The 19,451-nt window shown below is 33.4% G+C and overlaps 1 protein-coding gene across 2 annotated transcripts in view; it reads right to left on the bottom strand.

The window, feature by feature from the left end:
• Window positions 1–19,451, bottom strand: part of Atrnl1 (attractin like 1) — a 723,769-nt gene that overhangs the window by 418,798 nt on the left and 285,520 nt on the right. The gene's annotated exons all lie outside the window — the stretch shown is intronic.

Genomic DNA, 19,451 nt, shown 5'->3' with positions numbered 1-19,451 from the left:
TTTGTTGGGTAAGATGAAATTGGAAATATGAGTATTATATCTGGCAATATGAACTTCACAATTAAACACATGTACTTCTAATCAAGTGGTGGAGATATTAATCTGAAAGCATAACATGGAGAATATGAACTATGAGGAAATACAAGCTACATAATGAACTTCCAGTAAAGTCTGTTATAAATCAGAGCAGAATACTCCAGAACAAAGGATTTTAAGAAATCTTCTCTTTGAGCCATAGAATGTTTAGAAAAATGAAACAATATATTCTAGTACCTAAAATAGTAGTCTTTTGGCTTATATTATAAGATTCAAATATAATTAAATTAAAACTAATTATATATATTTTACAAAAACAAGCTGAAGTAGTAGAAAAATTAAAAAATAGAATCCATGGTGCAGACAGTGGCACTGCTTGCCTAGTTTTCAACATTCCTAAATTCCCACATACAAAAAGATACAGCAACTAGACTGCAGTAAAGCAGGCAACAACTTCAACAAAATTGACGTATTAACCCTTTAAATGCAAAAACACAGAAAGGCTACATAAACCACAAACACAAGTTGTACATAGTACCAGTGTCTATGTGGGAAGATAAAGAAGAAATCAACAGGAAAATCCAAAAGGTCCAAACATTATTCACTGGAACCTCTGAGCCAATTTTAGTAGAAGGAATAAAAGAAAAAATAGTTTTGCCCAATTTAAAACCAGGTGAGTACAGGGGTCCTTGCAAAGTTCTTAAAAGGGCTGGAACATTTAGACCACATGAATTTTCAAAAACCACCAATCATCTCCATTTCAGGATAGGCCCCAGATTAAGAGAAACTGTTAAACATGAAAATCAAAATTAAGCAATGCAGAGTAAATAAAGGAAAAGGAAAGAAGACCCAACTAAATGAGGAGAGGAACACAACCAGGAAATCTTAGAAGAGTGAGTGGCATATTTTTAGGGAAATAATAACACATATTAATGATGCGTGTGTGTTTATGTGTGTGTTTGTGTGTGTGTGTGTTTTCAGATTCTGGTCTTGCTGTCAATTCCTTTGTGCACTGCCAATTTAACTTAGTATTATCACTCTAAAATACTTGTCAGTCTATAACGTATAAATGATTCGGCATTCCTTTCTTTTAATTGATGCCTATTTAGTAGGAATAATCAACAGTATTACAATTTAAATTTATTAAATTTGGATTGGGCAAACCACATGATTCTGAGCTGGTACTACAGAATGTCATTATGGTATACTTATCCTTTGTGGGTCCATATAACCAAGAATTTTAGCAAAAATTAGTTTGGAGTCAGTAAGCAAAACATAGACACATGAAAACATCTATGATTTCCTACATTTGCCCAAAGAATATTTGTATAAATAGTTAGGGAAGACTATAAAAGTTATACTCATGAAGTAAAGCAGGAAAACATTCTAAAACTTGAATTAATTGTATTATCTATTTGTACCAGGTAACAACAAAAAACATTTAAAAGTTTTGATGAGGAATATGAATGTTATTTTGATTTTAGCCTATGTTTAGAGTATAAACTGGGATACCACTACTAGCATTCCCCAAATTAATACTATTTTCTAAATTGTCAAAAACAATAGTTTCTCACAAATTAAGTTGCCATGTAATACCTGCACATTGAAACACTGAAGACCACAACCAATTTGTTACAGATAATACTATCCTACCTTTCAGAGTAAGTAAAATGGTAGAATAAAATTGATAGGGGAGTTCTCTGTCAAAAATAGCAACTGAAATACAAATTGCCTTAAAAACTGAAGCCAGAAATACCCCAAAGGAGCTCATCTGTTAACAGAATAGCACTTATGAGTAAATGTAGACTCAGGACACACAGTCTGAACAGTTCTCCATATTGACTGGTCAACAGAGAGTCAGCACTATGATGATTCTGCAAATCTTTCAAAATGCTTCTTCACTTTTGACTCTTTAGGAAATTCCTAAAGAGATAGTCTAGAGAAAACCCTGTTTTAGACAAGCAAGGCCAAGCAGACAGTCTACTGCCAGACACAGGCTCTAAAAACAAGATTGGGCTGGGTGCAGTGGTGAATACCTGTAATTCCAGCAACTCAAGAGGCTGAAGCAGGAGGACTACAAGTTCAAGGCCAGCCTCAGCAACTTATTGAGGTCCTAAGAAACTTAGCAAAACCCTATCTCAAAATAAAAAAATAGAAAGCACTGGGAATGTGGCTCAGTGGTAAAGCAAATCTAGGTTCAATCCCCAGTAGCAGAAAAATAAATAAATAAATGCATAAATAAGACTGGATTGATCCTGTAAATGGAAGACAATGGTGATTTGGAAAAATTTGCAAGCAAGACCAAGCAGACACTAATTTAATCAGATTTCCTTTTGCTATGGTTTGAATGTGTCCCTTACATTCAAACTGAGCTGGCAATGTTTTCCTTAAATTCATATGTTGATAGTATTAGGAGATGGAGCCCTTGGGAGGTAGGTAGTGTTAGAAGAGGCAATAAGGATGGGGCCCAAATGATAGGGTTAGTGACTTTATAAGAAGAGAGACATCCCTGAGCTCCCAGGCTCCCTCTTACTCACTAATGATGTCCTCCACAATGTTGTAACATAACAAGAAGGGTTTTAATGGATGCCAGAATTTTGATATTAGACTCCCTAGCCTACAGAACTGTGAGAAATAGATTCCTTTTCCTTACATATTACCCCGTCTGTGATATTCTGTCATACCAGCAGGAAACAAACTAAGACACTTTTCAAGATTCCTCTTATTATCTGTCAATTTATTCATCCATCAAATATTCTGCTAAGTATATACTCCATTCTGAACTCTGTGCCAGGTACTTGAATACAGTGACAGAAACAAAAAGTTCTTAGTGGGGGAAGCAGACAATTAACAGTAATAATAATGAATTATATAGTGTTTTGAAACTTGAAGAGAGCTAATGGAATAAAGAACAGGAAAAATATCCTCTTTCATTATTCATGTTGTTGGGATAAGAAATCATTCTTTAGTGTCTAAAAATATGTGGAAGTGCTGAAATTAGGTAGCAAAATAAAAAGAATAGAGATATCAGAAAGAAACTAAACACTGTATTCAGCTTATACATTTGTCTGTGCTCAATTTTCTATGTATAATAGCATGCTCTAACTCCAGGTCCCTTTCAGTGAAACCAGAGGCCTGTAGGGAAAGGACAAAGGGAGGACCATTCTAAGTGGGGCTGGAACTGGTTTTCACTGGGTTGGCTCCTCATAAGCCAGTCTCGCCTCAGATCTCAGAGATACTCTGAGTAACCCGTCTTACTCTGTACTATTATGTGAAACTATTCTTTAATATTATAACTTCAAATTATTTTATTGGGTGATCATTAAACTACTAAAATGTAGGCTCTTTGAAAAAAGTGAATTTGTTCATATTACTTATTGTGCTATCCCAACAGTTAGAAAAGTATTTGGTACATAGTACACAGAAAACATTTAATTAAAGTTTGTTGAATCAATGAATAAATTCCATAGCAAAATTTAGCACAAAAGTATTCTCAAAGTTTAGTATACTGTTACTAATGTACAGATGCTATCAAGAGAAACCTTATAAAATTATTTATATTTATCTGAATTTCTTACTTAAATGAATAACTCAAATGGGTTATATAAGTACTTTCCAACTTCAGATCAAAAACTGATTTTTCCTAATAAAATTTATATTTATTATAGAATTCAAAAGCTATGAAAAATACACATTTGCATATAAAGGTACATTTCTATTTTGTTACAATTTTAGCTATGCAATAAATAAAATATCAAAAATATATTTTTTACCTCAGTTTCTTAATTTCAGCAATGAACATTCTAAACTATGTTGTTCCTAGGAATTTCTTTCAGGAGGTGAACTAGATCAGATTACAATGCTTCTAGTTTAAATTAAGTGGCACTACCTGAAGCACTATTTCTTTGCCTATGAAAAACAAATGAGATTTCCTTAAAAGAATGATTATTTAGCTAACTACATTTAGAAACCAGGAAGACAAATCAATAACATAACAACACGCTAAATTTGTGGTTTCCCTGAGGGCATCTCCTCAGGATATGGACTATTTCTAACTCTAAATTCTATAAATTTCTAATAAGAAAGATATGTATTGACTAATACCATGACTATAACATGATTCTCTACAAGAAAATATAAACTTTTTAAAAATCAGTATTTTGCATTTTGACTTTGTTATCATTCCCATGAAAAACATTACATGTTTATGCAAGTAGATTTTTAAGGTCAGTTTAAAAACTTTAGCCATTATGAATGCACCTTTAACATTTTCTATTCTGTGATGATTGTATTCAAATCATTCAGGTATTATGCAAGGAAATACAATCAATATCAAGAGACTGACTGATGGTAAAATTTTATAATACCCTCATTTCCCCCAATTATTTAAAAAGCCCCCCCATAATTAAGGCATCAGGCTAAAAACTCAGCTGAAACTACAGTAACGTTACTAGTAATATATTTTTCCATTTGAAACTAAATGCAAGTTCATATTGAAAACATATGCAAAATCTAAAAGCTGAATATAAGATGTGCTATATTTTCATGAATTGATAATGATGATCAATATTTTGAATATTATTTGATTAAAAAAGTTATACATATGTAGTACGCTTGGATAGTGAGGTAGATTAATAGCTTGATATTTACACAAAATGTCAGAATTGTAAAAGGAAAAAAGTCCTCATTTTATGAAGGAAAAATTGATGTGTTTGTGAAAAATGCCAACCTGCCATACATAATAAATTCTTGATATAATATTTGTGATAAACAAAAATAAAAATATAATATGAAGGGACGTGCTAAAATTATCAAGTTCATCTAACAAACTGAAGCAAAAAGAAAGGTTCTCTCAAAATACTATTTTCATTACAGTTCTTCAAAATGCTGACAGAAAAGCATTGTTACACAATGGAGGTGAGTAACTATTCGTGTCTTAAAGAGAACTGGGCTAGGTTTCAGCAAGCAACTTGCAATCTCATTAAGAAATATTCTTATTTATTCTTTTTTAAAGATAAATATAAGCACACCAGCGCTTAAATTATCTGTTACTGGCTAAGATCAAATAAGATAATCTTTTCCAGGTAAGTATAAACTCCCTACATATAATTTAACACACTACTTTTGATAAAATATATATAATTCATGATAAAGTAATAATTCAAAAAATATGGAAGAAGATAACCAGGAGTGGTGGCACATGCCTGTAATCCCAGCGACTCAAGAGACTGAGAAGAACTGCAAGTTCAAGACCTGCCTCAGCAAATTAGCAAGGCCCTAAGCAATTAGCCAGACCCTGTCTCAAAATTTTAAAAAACAAAAAAGGGGTGGGAATATTGCTCAGTGGTTAAGCACCTCTGGGTTCAATACTCAATACCAAAAAATATGAGAAAATGAATAGTTTTAAAAGGATAATTTTGTTTAAGATTTTGGTTTTAGTTTTACTTTTTTTTATTTTAGTTTTGGTTTTGGTACTGGGGATTGAATCCAGGGGTACTTAACCTCTGAGCCACATCCCCAGCCCTTTTTTACATTTTATTTAGAGATAGGATCTTGGTGAATTGCTTACTGCCTTGCTAAGGTGCTGAAGTTGGCTTTGAACTCACAATCCTCTTGCTCAGCCTCCCAAGCTGCTGGGATTATGGCATGCACCACCCTGCCTGGCTAACTGGATAGTTTTTAAAAGATAGAATAAAACATTTCCCTGTATTCAAACAGGAGGAATAAACATAATAGTCAATCTCCATAAAAATTATACAAATTAATCTGATTATAATCTTTGAATATTGTTCATAATATGTAATGGCTTCCTTTTTTTTTAAACAAAGAAATACTTTAAAGAAGACACTTAAAACCTAACTCCCAATTTAATACAGAAGATTAGCTGGTCTTCTGTCCTTACAATCTTGACCCTCTGATCACTCTTCACCCAGGTGACAAAAATGCTCTTTCTGCACTGAAAGGTTTCTCTGGTTCCCCTCACACTTTGTACCCTTGCCTCAATTTCCTCAGTGTTTCCCTATCACTTTTAGTTTAGAGTCCAAACTCCTTAACAGATTATATAATAGTTTTTAAAAACTGGCCCTTTCCTCTTTTTCTAGAGCACTGACACAACAGCAGAAGAGAAAACAATTTGGCACTCCCCAAAGTGTGGTATCAGTCCCTGTACTGTCAGCACAAACTGTTCCTTCTTGCCTTTACTCCTTCTCTTGGGTTACAACTACTCAAGACTTATTCCATGCCAGTTCTGGGTCTGCCCATGGTTGCCCCTCATCCTCTGTTCTGTGTACCACATGCTTGGCACAGAACTGCTGAAGAGAGTGGGCACTTACAGGTGCTTACTAATGCCCTGTGCAAGAGCTTTTCACACATTAATTTATCCTCACAATACCCTATAAATTAATGTCAAATATATTTGAAGAAACAAAGGCTTATAAAAATGAAGTTTTTAAAAATGTTTTATATATATTTTCAGTTGTTGATGGACCTTTATTTTATTCATTTATTTATATGCAGTGCTGAGAATCAAACCTAGTGCCTCACACATGGTAGGCAAGCACTCCACCACTGAGCCACAACTCCAGCCACTAAAGTTTTAATTTAAAATATTTTGCATTTAATTAAATCATTGTATTTCATTAAATTAAATTGTTAAATATTAATTAAACATAATTATTGCACTTGTTTATATTTCATATTTATATTTATGTATTTAATGTACCATACATATATATATAATAACATTTTAAAGTTAACTCAGTATTCTCTGTGTTAAACCTAGACTAATAACACAGAAATATAGTGAGTAAGGGGTTTTCCAAAGAAAGAGTTTATAAGATAATTATTAAAATAATTGTAGGTTTCCCACAATTGCTCTGACATCTTTGCCCCTATGTGGGTAGATTTCCATTTTTAAACTAAATAAAAACAAGGCCATCAAAGAACTTCTGTTTCATTATCATCAAAGATGGATGATAAATTTTTAAAACTCAAGTTGAGGGATCATAGTTTTCAGATTTTAAAAAGTCATAAAATCATATGATTATTTGTTGTAGTTGCAAATTATATACCTTATAGGAACTTATTTATACTTTTGAAAATCTTTTTCCCCCTGTGGTCTTTGGTAGGTCCTTTATACCAGAATATTTTAGGCAGGAAAATGTAACGAATAAAGGAGATAAAACTTAAATTGATCAATAATATAAGGTATACATTTTAATATTACATAGTATTTAATATATTTTCTTAAATTATTATTGAGCAAAATAGTAAGTTGAATCCAATGTGTAAAATAGAAAAAGAGGGTGCTGAGTCCTGTTCAAATCCAGATTTATTAGCAAATTAATGAAAAAACAATAAAGCATTTGCTCTTTAAGAAAATTCTTTATAAGTTTTCATTCACTGATAATTTTGTATCCCTGTGATTTTTTAAAAATTACACCATAATTACATTTACTCTGGCTATGATGATTACAGACCCATACAAATAGTCTAAATAACAAAATATAATAAAACAATCTCAATAGTGAAATTTTGGTAATGCATATGAATAGGACAGTGCCTCTGATTCACTGCAAAGGTCTGAATAATCAATTTTTCAATACTGAAAAATTTCTCAGAGATAATACTCTATGGGGATAATTCTAACAATAGCTAGCCTCTCTTCACCCACTTCCCGATCACTGTACATACATACACACTCAAAACTTGCTCTAGCCCATTTTGCAGTAATCTATGAATTCAAATCATTCAAAAAAATATACAGTCAAGGATCTCACACTTCAAACCAGAAAAACAGAGTGTAAAATTCTGCTGAAGAGAAATGATCAATTAGAGGTGAAATATAAGCCTAATGTTACCTCTTACCACACACAGGCTAACTCCTAAACTAGGGTGCTCTCATTTCCACCACTGGCTGTAGGCAGGAGTCAAAAGTGGGGTTAAGAGGATGCACTAGGCTAGGGTTGTGGCTCAGATGTAGAGTGCTTGCTCAGCATGCACCAGGTTATAAGTCCAATCCAGCAGTGATATAAAACTAGAATTCAATAACTGTATAATTGAAAACTACATAAATACATAGAAATTCACCACTCTAGACACCCAATGAGTAAAAAAGAAGTCAAAATTGAAATTTAAAAATATCTTAAGACAAATGAAAATGGGAACACAACATATCAAAGGAACAAACCAATAAGAAGTAATAGGATTAAATCAGGAATGAAATATCACCTATTAAACAAAAGTCTAGGACCAGATGGCTTTACTGGTAAATTCTACCAAGTATTTAAAGTATTTAAATCTTTAAAAAAATCAGAGAAGGAAGCACTTAACAAACTGATTTATAAGGCCAGCATGACCATGGTATAAAAGCTAGATAAATGCACTATAAGAAAATTACAGCCAATATCCCTGATAAACATAAATGTGAAAATCTTCAACAAAATACCAGCAAACCACATTTGAAAGTACATTAAGAGAGAGCTGGGACCAGCGCAGAGCTGCCGGGCGAGACTTCCGCACCAGGGAGGTAGGCCCAGAGACTCAGGCCCAGACCAGCCAGGTCCCAGCCCACGGTCTAGTGCCCTGGGGTTGACCATCTGTCAACATGTGGAGGTGCCTCTGCCCACTAGCAGGGAATATACCCCACCTGGAGGTCACCATCCCTAGAGGGGCAGCATCCTTTTTTGGGTCACTGCATTGGTCTTGGTTCCTCCAAGACTTCAGGCTACCAAAGACTAGAAGGTGAGTTATCAGAAACCAACAGGGACACTGTAAGTCTATAGGGGGGAAACTGCAGTACCACAGATTTGCACTCCTAGTGGGGCAGATAACTGAGCAATATGAGAAAACAAGGGAAGAAAATGTCCCAAACAAACCTAGATGCTACATCAATAAAATCCAATGACAGCATGGCAGAAGAAATGTCTGACAGATAGTTCAGAATGTACATAGTTAAAATGATCAGAGAAGCAAACGATGAGATAAGAGAGCAAACACAGGCATTGAATGATCAAACCAATCAACAATCCTTTCCTTTTATTTTTTTGCAGTGCTGGGGATTGAATGCAGGATCTTGTGCTTGTGAGGCAAGCACTCTACCAACTGAGCTACATCCCCAGCCCACCAATCAACAGTTAAAAGAGCAAATGCAGGAAGCAAAGAATCATTTCAATAAAGAGATAGATTTTGAAAAAAAAAACAGAAATTCTAGAAATAAAGGAAATAATAAAACGAATTAAAAACTCCATAGAAAACACAACCAATAGGATAGAACACCTGGAAGACAGAACCTCAGACATTGAAGACAAAATATTTAATTGAAAACAAAGTTGACCAGAGAAGATGGTAAGAAAATCAGGAAGAGAATCTCCAAGAATTATGGGATATCAGGAAAAGACCAAATTTAAGAATTACTGGGATTGAAGAAGGCACAAAGAAACAAACCAAAGGAATGAATAATCTATTCAATCAAATAATATCAGAAAATTTCCCAAATCTGAAGAAAGAAATGAAAAATCAAATACTAGAGGCTTATAGGACACCAAATGTACAAAATTACAATAGACCCACACCACCACACATTATAATGAAATACCTAACAAACAAAATAAAGATAGAATTTTGAGGCTGCGAGAGAAAAAAATCAAATTACATTCAGGGGGAAAACAATACAGATAGAAGCAGATTTCTCAACCCAGACCCTAAAAGCTAGAACTGTAACAGCATTTTTCAAGCGCTGAAAGAAAATGGATGCCAACCAAGAATCTTATACCCAGCAAAACTTACCTTCAGATTTGAAAATGAAATAAAATCCTTCCATGATAAACAAAAGCTAAAAGAATTTACAAACAGAAAGTCGGCATTGCAGAACATTCTCAGCAATGAGTAAGAAATGAAAAACAATAATGAAAGTCAGCAAAGGAAGGAACTACCCTAAAGGAATAGCCAAAAAAAGGAGAAACCAAGTCAAGTTAAAAACCAAATATAAGCCAAAATGACCGGGAATACAAATCATATCTCAATAATAACCCTGAATGTTAATGGCCTGAACTCATCAATCAAAAGACACAGACTGGCAGCTTGGATTAAAAAGAAAGACCCAACAATATGCTGCCTTCAAGAGACTCATCTCATAGACAAAGATACCCATAGTCTAAAGATGAAAGGATAGGAAGAAACATACCATGCATATGGACACAGCAAAAAAGCGGGGATCTCCATCCTCATATCAGATAAAGTGGACTTCAAGCCAAAGTTAGTCAGAAGGAATAAAGAAGGACATTTCATACTGCTTAAGGGAAGTATAAAACAGCAAGACATAACAATCATAAATATTTATGCCCCCCAAAATGGTTCATCCATGTATGTCAAACAAATCTTTCTCAATTCCAGGACCAACACAATAATACAAGGTGACTTTAACACACCTCTCTCACCACTAGACAGATCTTCCAAACAAAAATTGAACAAAGAAACCATAGATCTCAATAACACAATTGATAATTTAGACTTAACAGACATATATAGAATATTTCATCACTTTCTTTTCAGCAGCACATGTATCCTTCTCTAAAACAGACCATATGTTATGCCACAAAGCTACTCTTAGAAAATACAAAAAGACAGAGATACTACATTGTATTCTATCAGATCATAATGGAATGAAATTAGAAATCAATGACAAAATAAAAAAGAGAAAACTACTCCAACACCTGGAGATTAAATAATACACTATTGAATGATGCACGGATAACAGAAGACATCAGGGGGAAATAAAAAAATTCTTAGAGGTAAACAAGAAAAAAGACACAACATATCAAAATCTCTGGGACATTATGAAAGCAATACTAAAAGGAAAATTCATTTTATGGCATGCATTCAATAAAAGAAGAAAAAGTTCACAAATAAATGACCTAACACTACAGCTCAAAGCCCTAGAAAAAGAAGAACAGATCAACACCAAAAGTAGAAGACAAGAAATAGTTAAAATCAGAGCTGAAATCAATGAAACTGAAACAAAAGAAAAAATGAAAAACAAAAAATTGACAAAATAAAAAGTTAGTTCTTTGAAAAAATGAACAAAATTGATAAACTCTTAGCCACACTAACAAAGAGGAGAGAGAAAACTCAAATTACTAAAATTCGGAATGAATAAGGAAATACGACGACAGACATGATTGAAATACAAAACATAATTACAAGCTATTTTGAAAATCTATACTCCAACAAAGTAGAAAATCTTGAAGACATCAACAGGTTTCTAGAGACATATGACCCACCCAAACTGAATCAGGAGGACATACACAATTTAAATAGATCAATTTCAAGCAATGAAACAGAAGAAGTCATCAAAAGCCTACCAACAAAGAAAAGTCCAGGACCAGATGGGTTCTCAGCCGAGTTCTACAAAACCTTTAAAGAAGAGCTTATTCCAATACTCCTCGAAGTATTCCATGAAATGGAAGAGGAGGGAACCCTTCCAAACTCATTCTATGAAGTTAATATCACCCTGATACCAAAACCGGACAGAGACACATCAAGGAAAGAAAATTTCAGACCAATATCCCTAATGAACAAAGATGCAAATATTCTTAACAAAATTTTAGCAAATCACATACAAAAACATATTTAAAAGATAGTGCACCACAATCAAGTAGGTTTTATCCCCGGGATGCAAGGTTGTTCAACATCTAGAAATCAATAAATGTAATTCACCATATCAACAGACTTAAAGTCAAGAATCACATGATTATTTCGATAGATGCAGAAAAAGCATTTGGTAAAATACAGCACCCCTTCATGCTTAAAACACTAGAAAAAATAGGGATAGTAGGAACATTCCTCAAAATTGTAAAGGCTATCTATGCTAAGCCCACAGCCAACATCATTCTTAATGGAGAAAAACTGAAAGCATTCCCCCTAAAAAATGAAACAAGGCAGGGATACCCTCTTTCACCACTTCTATTCAGCATCATCCTTGAAACTAGCCAGAGCAATTAGACCAAAGAAATTAAAGGGATATGAATAGGAAAAGAAGAACTCAAACTATACCTATTTGCCAATGACATGATTCTATATTTAGAGGAGCCAAAAAATCCCACTAGAAAACTTTTAGAACTCATAAATGAATTCAGCAAAGTAGCAGGATATAAAATCAATGCTCATAAATCTAATGCATTTTTATACATAAGTGATGAATCCTCTGAAAGACACCTTATAAAAACTACCCCATTCAAAATAGCCTCAAAAAAAAAAAATATTTGGGAATCAATCAAACAAAAGAGGTGAAAGACTTCTACAATGAGAACTACAGAACTCTAAAGAAAGAAATTAAAGAAAACCTTAGAAGATGGAAAGATCCCCCATGTTCTTGGACAGGCAGTATTAATATTGTCAAAATGGCTATACTACCAAAAGTGCTATACAGATTCAATGCAATTCCATTCTAATTAAAATCCCAATGACATACTTCATAGAAATAGAGCAAGCAATCATGAAATTCATTTGGAAAAATAAGAGACCCAGAATAGCTAAAGCAATCCTTGGCAGGAAGAGTGAAGCAGGGGGTAGGTATCATAATACCAGAACTTCAACTAAACTACAGAGCAATAGTAACAAAAATGACATGGTATTGGCACCAAAATAGACAGGTAGATGAATGGTACAGAATAGAGGACACAGAGACAAACCCAAATAAATAGTTTTCTCATACTAGATAAAGGTGTCAAAAACAAAATGGAGAAAAGATAACCTTTTCAACAATGGTGCTGAGAAAACTAGAAATCCATATGCAACAAAATGAAACTAAAGCCCTATCTCTCATTCTGCACAAAACTCAACTCAAAATGGATCAAGGACCTTGGAATCAGACCAGAGACCCTGCATCTTATAGAAGGAAAAGTAGGTCCAAATCTTTATCATGTTGGCTTAGGATCAGACTTCCTTAACATGACTCCCATAGCACAAGAAATAAAAGCAGGAATCAATAATTGGGATAGATTCAAACTAAAAAGCTTTTTCTCAGCAAAGGAAACTATCAGCAATGTGAAGAGAGAGCCTACAGAGTAGGAGGAAATCTTTGCCACACATACTTCAGATAGAGCACTAATCTCCAGAATCTATAAAGAACTCAAAAAACTTTATACCAAGAATTCAAATAACCCAATAACAAGTGGGCTAAGGAAATGAGCAGACGCTTCACAGAAGATCTACAAGCAATCAACAGATACATGAAAAAATGTTCAACATCTCTAGTAATAAGAGAAATGCAAATCAAAACTACCCTAACATTTCACCTCACCCCAATTAGAATGGCGATTATCAAGAATACAAGCAACAATAGGTGTTGGTGAGGATGTAGGGGAAAAGGTACACTCATACATTGCTGGTGGGAATGCAAATTAGTGCAGCCACCCTGGAAAGCAGTGTGGAGACTCCTTAGAAAACTTGGAATGGAACCACCCTTTGACCCAGCTATCCTACTCCTTGGCCTATACCCAAAGGACTTAAAATCAACATACTACAGTGATGCAGCCACATCAATGTTCATAGCTGCTCAATTCACAATAGCTAGATTGTGGAACCAACCTAGATGCCCTTCAGTTGATGAACAGGTAAAGAAAGTATGGCATTTATGTACAATGGAATATTAGTCATAAAGAAGAATAAAATTATGGCTTTTGCAGGCAAATGGATGAAGTTGGAGAATATCATGCTAAGTAAGATAAACCAATACCAAAAAACCAAAGGCCGAATGAGCTCTCTGATAAGCTGATGATGATACATAATGGGGGGTGGAAGGGAGGCAAGAATGAAGGAAGGATGGATTGTATAGAGAAAAAAGAGGGGTGAGAGGGGTGGGAGGAAGGAAAAAAATAACAGAATGAGACAAACATCATCATTACCCTAAGTACATGTATGATTTCACAAATGGTACGACACTACTACACATACAACCAGAGAAACAAGTTGTACCCCATTTGTTTACAATGAATCAAAACAAATAAATTATAAAAAAAGTATGAGGAAAACTATATTTATGGTATTATGTGAATAGTTAAGAGGAACATATTAAAAATTTTAAATAGTTTAAATTTCAAAGGACAACTGACAAGTATTTAAAAATTACTACCACAAAAAAAGGAAGAACTAAGATTTTTTTTAACAAATGGAAAACCTGAAAATATTCTTCATAAGACATTTTCTCTTGAAATTATTCTTCAAAAGACATTTTCTTTAGAAAACAGATTTTACACTTATGCTATCTTACCTAATTCAAACATTGATCATAAAGAACAGCATTGGATAAGGCATTAGATAATGGCATTTTAGATAAGGAATCAACTAACATTTTCTGTAAAGCCAGATAATAAAATTTTCAACTTTGTAAGCAAAATGATCTGTTTTTGCTGCTCAACTCTGCCAATACAATTTAAACTTGAGATGTCTTCCTTCTTGAATCTCCAGAACATTTGTGCCTAACAAATCCAGTCTAATCTCGCAGTTTCATAAAATTTCATTTTTTTATTTCTTAAGTACTGCTTATATATTACTAATATCTATATACACCAATAAGCATAGTTAATATCACAACTTCCACTACTAGTTTTTTAACTTATACTAATGTAAATTTGATGAAAAAAGAGTTGAAGCTTAAAATAAAATGAAAAAGCACATTTAAAAATATATATGATAAATTCATCCAGCTTATAATTTGAAAGATAGCAACAAAAAATAATAATTAATAATAACATAATTATTGTAACTAGTTATAGAATCACATGACATATAAGGACATTTATCCCCAAATTTAATGATGAACCTTACTTTTCAAACCATACATGCATGATAAACTACCTCTTTACTTCAGTACCTTCTTAACCAATAAAGTGCAATATTATTTTGTGCTCAAATGACTCATTGTCTATGTTCAAACAGCTAATACATTCATGATAAAACTATACAGACATCAGCATTATGATTCAGTTGTCTATTTTCTTCTGCATAACTTAACCATTATTAGTAAGGGGATATCACTATAGTCTAGAGTGAAAATTAGAACTGCAAATTGAAGAAAGATTCTTAGCATCATAAAAAAAAATCAAATCTAAATTATGACATCAGTTTGCAGATTGACTTAATAGTGAATTACCAAATCTCATTTACTCAGAAACAGGTAATTTAGATCCAATCTAATTAAATTTAATTTAAACTGTGATGTATAAATGTTGATAAGCAGCACTATAGTTGGAGAATACAAAGTATTTAAGTTCAATGCACGTTCAGATTTTAAACTTATTAGCATAGCAGCTATAGTAATATATATTTTTTATTGTCAAGATTCACTTGCAAGGCGTTATAAGTCATAAAGAGTGTTAGCAAAATAAAATCTCACTTTAGAAACTCATGGTAATCAATTCAGTAGCATGATTCCAAACATTCCAAAAGAAAAAGAATTTTTTTCTATCAAATTACCAGATTATTGGCACATTTATTATTACAGCACTCCTACATGTCTCACAGTCACTAGAATTTGTTAAGAATATTTGAATCTACAGTGTCTGGCAACATAAAAAAACTTTATAGGCATATTATGTATTTGACATAAAACAAACCCTTTCTAGATTTCTAGAACTCCATGAATAAGGATGAAACTGATGGTTCTGTAAGAATTGAACTATTTTAACATATATAAATCAGGAACAGGAACTAAAAGAAAAAAATTACAATTAGTCATGAAAAAATTGCAGCACTTAGAAAACTATTCTTCATAAATATGAAAAAAAAAAGAGCCAGGGGCTAAGCTGTGGCTCAGCAGTCGAGCACTTGCCTAGCATGCATGGGGCATTGAGTTCGATTCTCAGCACCACATATAAATAAATAAAATAAAGGTCCACTGACAACTAACAAAAATTTAAAAAGGAAAAGAAAAAAAAGAGCCAGTAGATTTTGAAAACAGCAATGCCATTAGAATGAGAAGACAAACATCACCCTTTCAATTGAGCAGTGATCATCATAGACTTCACCCACATGCAGTTTTTATACCCTAATAACTGCCTGTATAAATGTAATTGACACTAAAATATTTAGTTGATTAATTCATAAAAATAAAAAATTTTAAAGGGATTATTGGGGAACAGGACAAGTGGCAGGTAAGAAATGAAAATACATTGAGTAGCACAGCTTTGATAAAATGTATTTTATTAAAAAAGAAAATATTTTAATTAAAATTTAATAATAAGATTATATAATTTAAGTCAAGATCCTTACTGTATAAATGGACTACATTAAATGATTTTCCACCTATTTTTGTTTCCCCTAATTCTAAAGACAGAATACATAAATTTGTAATATTTTTGTATATATATACATATTATATATGTAATTCTCACATTCATTAATACCTTAAACATTTTAATATATAATGCACCAGTTTCCAAAAGAAGTTTAAATGGCTTACTTTTACATATAAATAGCATTTAGGGCTGGAGTTGTAGCTCAGTGGTAGCGTGCTTGCCTAGCACATGTTAGATACTGGGTTTGATCCTCAGTACCATATAAAATAAAGTAAAGGTACACACTGTGTCCATACACGACTAAAAAAGAATTTTTTAAAATAGCATTTAAACTATACCATCAGCTCCGACTTTTCCAGAAATCTACTGCTTCCCTAAAACAAAGTCAGAAAAGTGACAGAAACTCCTAAATCTCTAACAAGAAACTCACACACCAAATGCATAACAGGTGTCATAAGCATTCTAATAATTAACATATGTCTTCTCCACAGTATTTCTGGCTGTAATAAAGCCTTTACTCAAACATTTTGAAGTGCAGAGCTCACTATTAAACCTGCCATTCTTTGGGACAACTCTATCCAGTAGAAATTCTGTCTTAAATTGCAATATATTTCTCAATAATATCTATTTGCCGACTTTGATTCCATTCTCTAGAGATACATATAAAAAGTTAAAACTCTATGTAGAAATTCCAATTTCTTCAACCTTCTTATGGTATCATTCTTTGATACAGTTTGCCTTTCCTGAATACATTTGTTTGTCAATGTCCCTGTTAATATATGGGCAACCACTACTGAATATTTCTATATGCTTATAATGCAATGAATGAAAGCATGCTTTCTGAAATGCTATTCAACATCCAAAGGCAAAGATTAGGAGACAGCAAGTCAGGAAATTCTGGTGTGGACACTATGCCTGAGTTGAACTATAAGTTTGGAAGTTACAGCTTCCAAATTTCCAGTGCTCTGGAAATTTATTTTGAGGGATTTTTAACATCCCACCCTATCTAACAGCTGAATCACTGGGTCTTACTGGAGCCTGGACTTTTACTTTTCAGAGTAGCTGGTCTCCCTAGGACCAAGAATTTTCCCACAAATTTTAAGTTGTCCTCATAAGTACACTGAGAAACATAAGGGAAAATATGAAAAATGTAGAAAAAAAAGACAAACAAAAGAGTAGATGGAATAGATATATAAATATAACAAATTAACCTACTGAAAGACCAGATTGAAGAGAAAGAAAGAGGTGGGGTGGGGGCAGAGAAGAAAGGAAATGTAAAAGAAAAGCTAAAGCACATGGAAGACAGAAATAGAGGTGTGATCAAACATATAATAATCTTAAGACTGTTAAAGAAAATAAACTGGAAGAAATATTTGAAGGCATAATGGTTAATAGTGACTAACCATTTCCTATACATTTTATATGTGTTACTGTCTGAACCTGCCTAACTATTCTATGGCAGTGTAGTAGGTAGAATTTTAAGATGGCCCTCAAGATCTTCATTCCAAGGAGTATATTTCCTGTGTAGTTCTTCTCCTCGGAGTGCGTGGAATCAAAGTATAGGATGGAAAAGCACTCCTGGTGAAGGTGATGGAATCATCACTCCTCTGATCGTTATATCAGACTTCACTTCAATAGATCTGAGATATGGAAAGTAAAAAGAGATTCTACCCCTGAACTTGAAGAAGTTCAGTGCCATGATGTGGAGGGGACCCATGGCAGCAGATAGTAGCCACCTTCTAGGAGCTAGAACAGCTCCTGGTTGACAGCAAGAAACAGGACCTCAGTGCTACAGTCCAAAGAACTAAACCCTGCCAACAACCAGAGAGCTTGGAAGACATCCTCCTGCTTCAAATGAGATTCTAGACTTGCTGATACCATCATTTAAGTCTTGTGAAAAACTGAACAGATGACTCAGGTACCTCTCATCCAGATTCCTTACCTATGGAAACTATGAAAAAGCAAATGGGTAGTGGTTTTTTTGGGTTTTTAATTTTTTTTATTTGTAGATAGATACAATATACTTATTTACTTATTTTTTATGTGGTGCTGAGGATCAAACTCAGTGCCTCACATGTGCTAGGTGAGGGCTCTACCACTGAGCTACAACCCCAGTTCCCTAGGGTTTTAAGCTGATAAATTTGTAATAATGTTACTAAGTAGGAGAATCTAGTAAAGGTTGGCACTATTATCACCTCCAGTTTTACAGAGGAAGAAATCAAAGACTGAGAATTTTAAAACAAAACAAGCAAAAAAAAAAAAATTCCAATCATGACAACTGTAAATCAAATTTTATTTGAAGGCATCACAGGAAGTATGTTCTGAATACTACTATTTATCCCCACTGAGGAAGCAAGCAATTTTGACCTACAGATCAAGATAATATTCACAATAGATTGGCATTGATAGAAAGTGGTGCATGCAATTTTCCTTGTACCAAATTAATTAAATGCATATTTTAAAAATACAGTAAATGAAGTCTCTTTTCTCACTTCAATAGCAATTGCATTATTCCCTAGTCAAACCTAGGATGTTTTCCAAAAATAAACAAATATTAATTACAGAAAAATGTTCTTATTTTCTAAATACTGATATGCTTTTATCAAGGTTACTCAAGATAATGGATATTTGTCTCCAGAAAATATCTCCTCCTCCCACAAGTAACTTTCTTCAATTTTTTTTTTTTCTCACTGGGGTAGTGAATCCTAGTCCATACTTTCCAGTTGTATAGAAGTCCAAAAGCCCTTTGTAAGTGGTACAGGGGGTTAGAGAGATGACTTACAATTGTCAGGTGAACTCATTCACTAAGATTTAAGATGGTGACTAATTATATGCTGTGCTGAAGAGACCATGAAACTTCATTGCTTACATCAGCCATGCCCAATCAACAATGCCAAGCAATTCATATAAGAGAAAACTGCTGGAACTGACAGCTTTCTGCCTATTGCAAACATGATGATTTATTCTTATCTTTCATTTTGTTTACTGTACCTTATGTTGACAATATATCTCCCATCTTTTTGTTAGTCATATGTGATCTGTGTATCTTACAAAGAATCTTAACACAATTTACTATTCAAATACATTTTTGGAAAAAAACCTGGGTTTAATTTTTCAATA

Source organism: Sciurus carolinensis, chromosome 5 (genome assembly GCF_902686445.1).
Source record: "Sciurus carolinensis chromosome 5, mSciCar1.2, whole genome shotgun sequence".
Lineage (NCBI taxonomy): Eukaryota > Metazoa > Chordata > Mammalia > Rodentia > Sciuridae > Sciurus > Sciurus carolinensis.
Note: the sequence above shows the minus strand (reverse complement) of the source record. Positions and strands in the feature narration are given on the sequence as shown.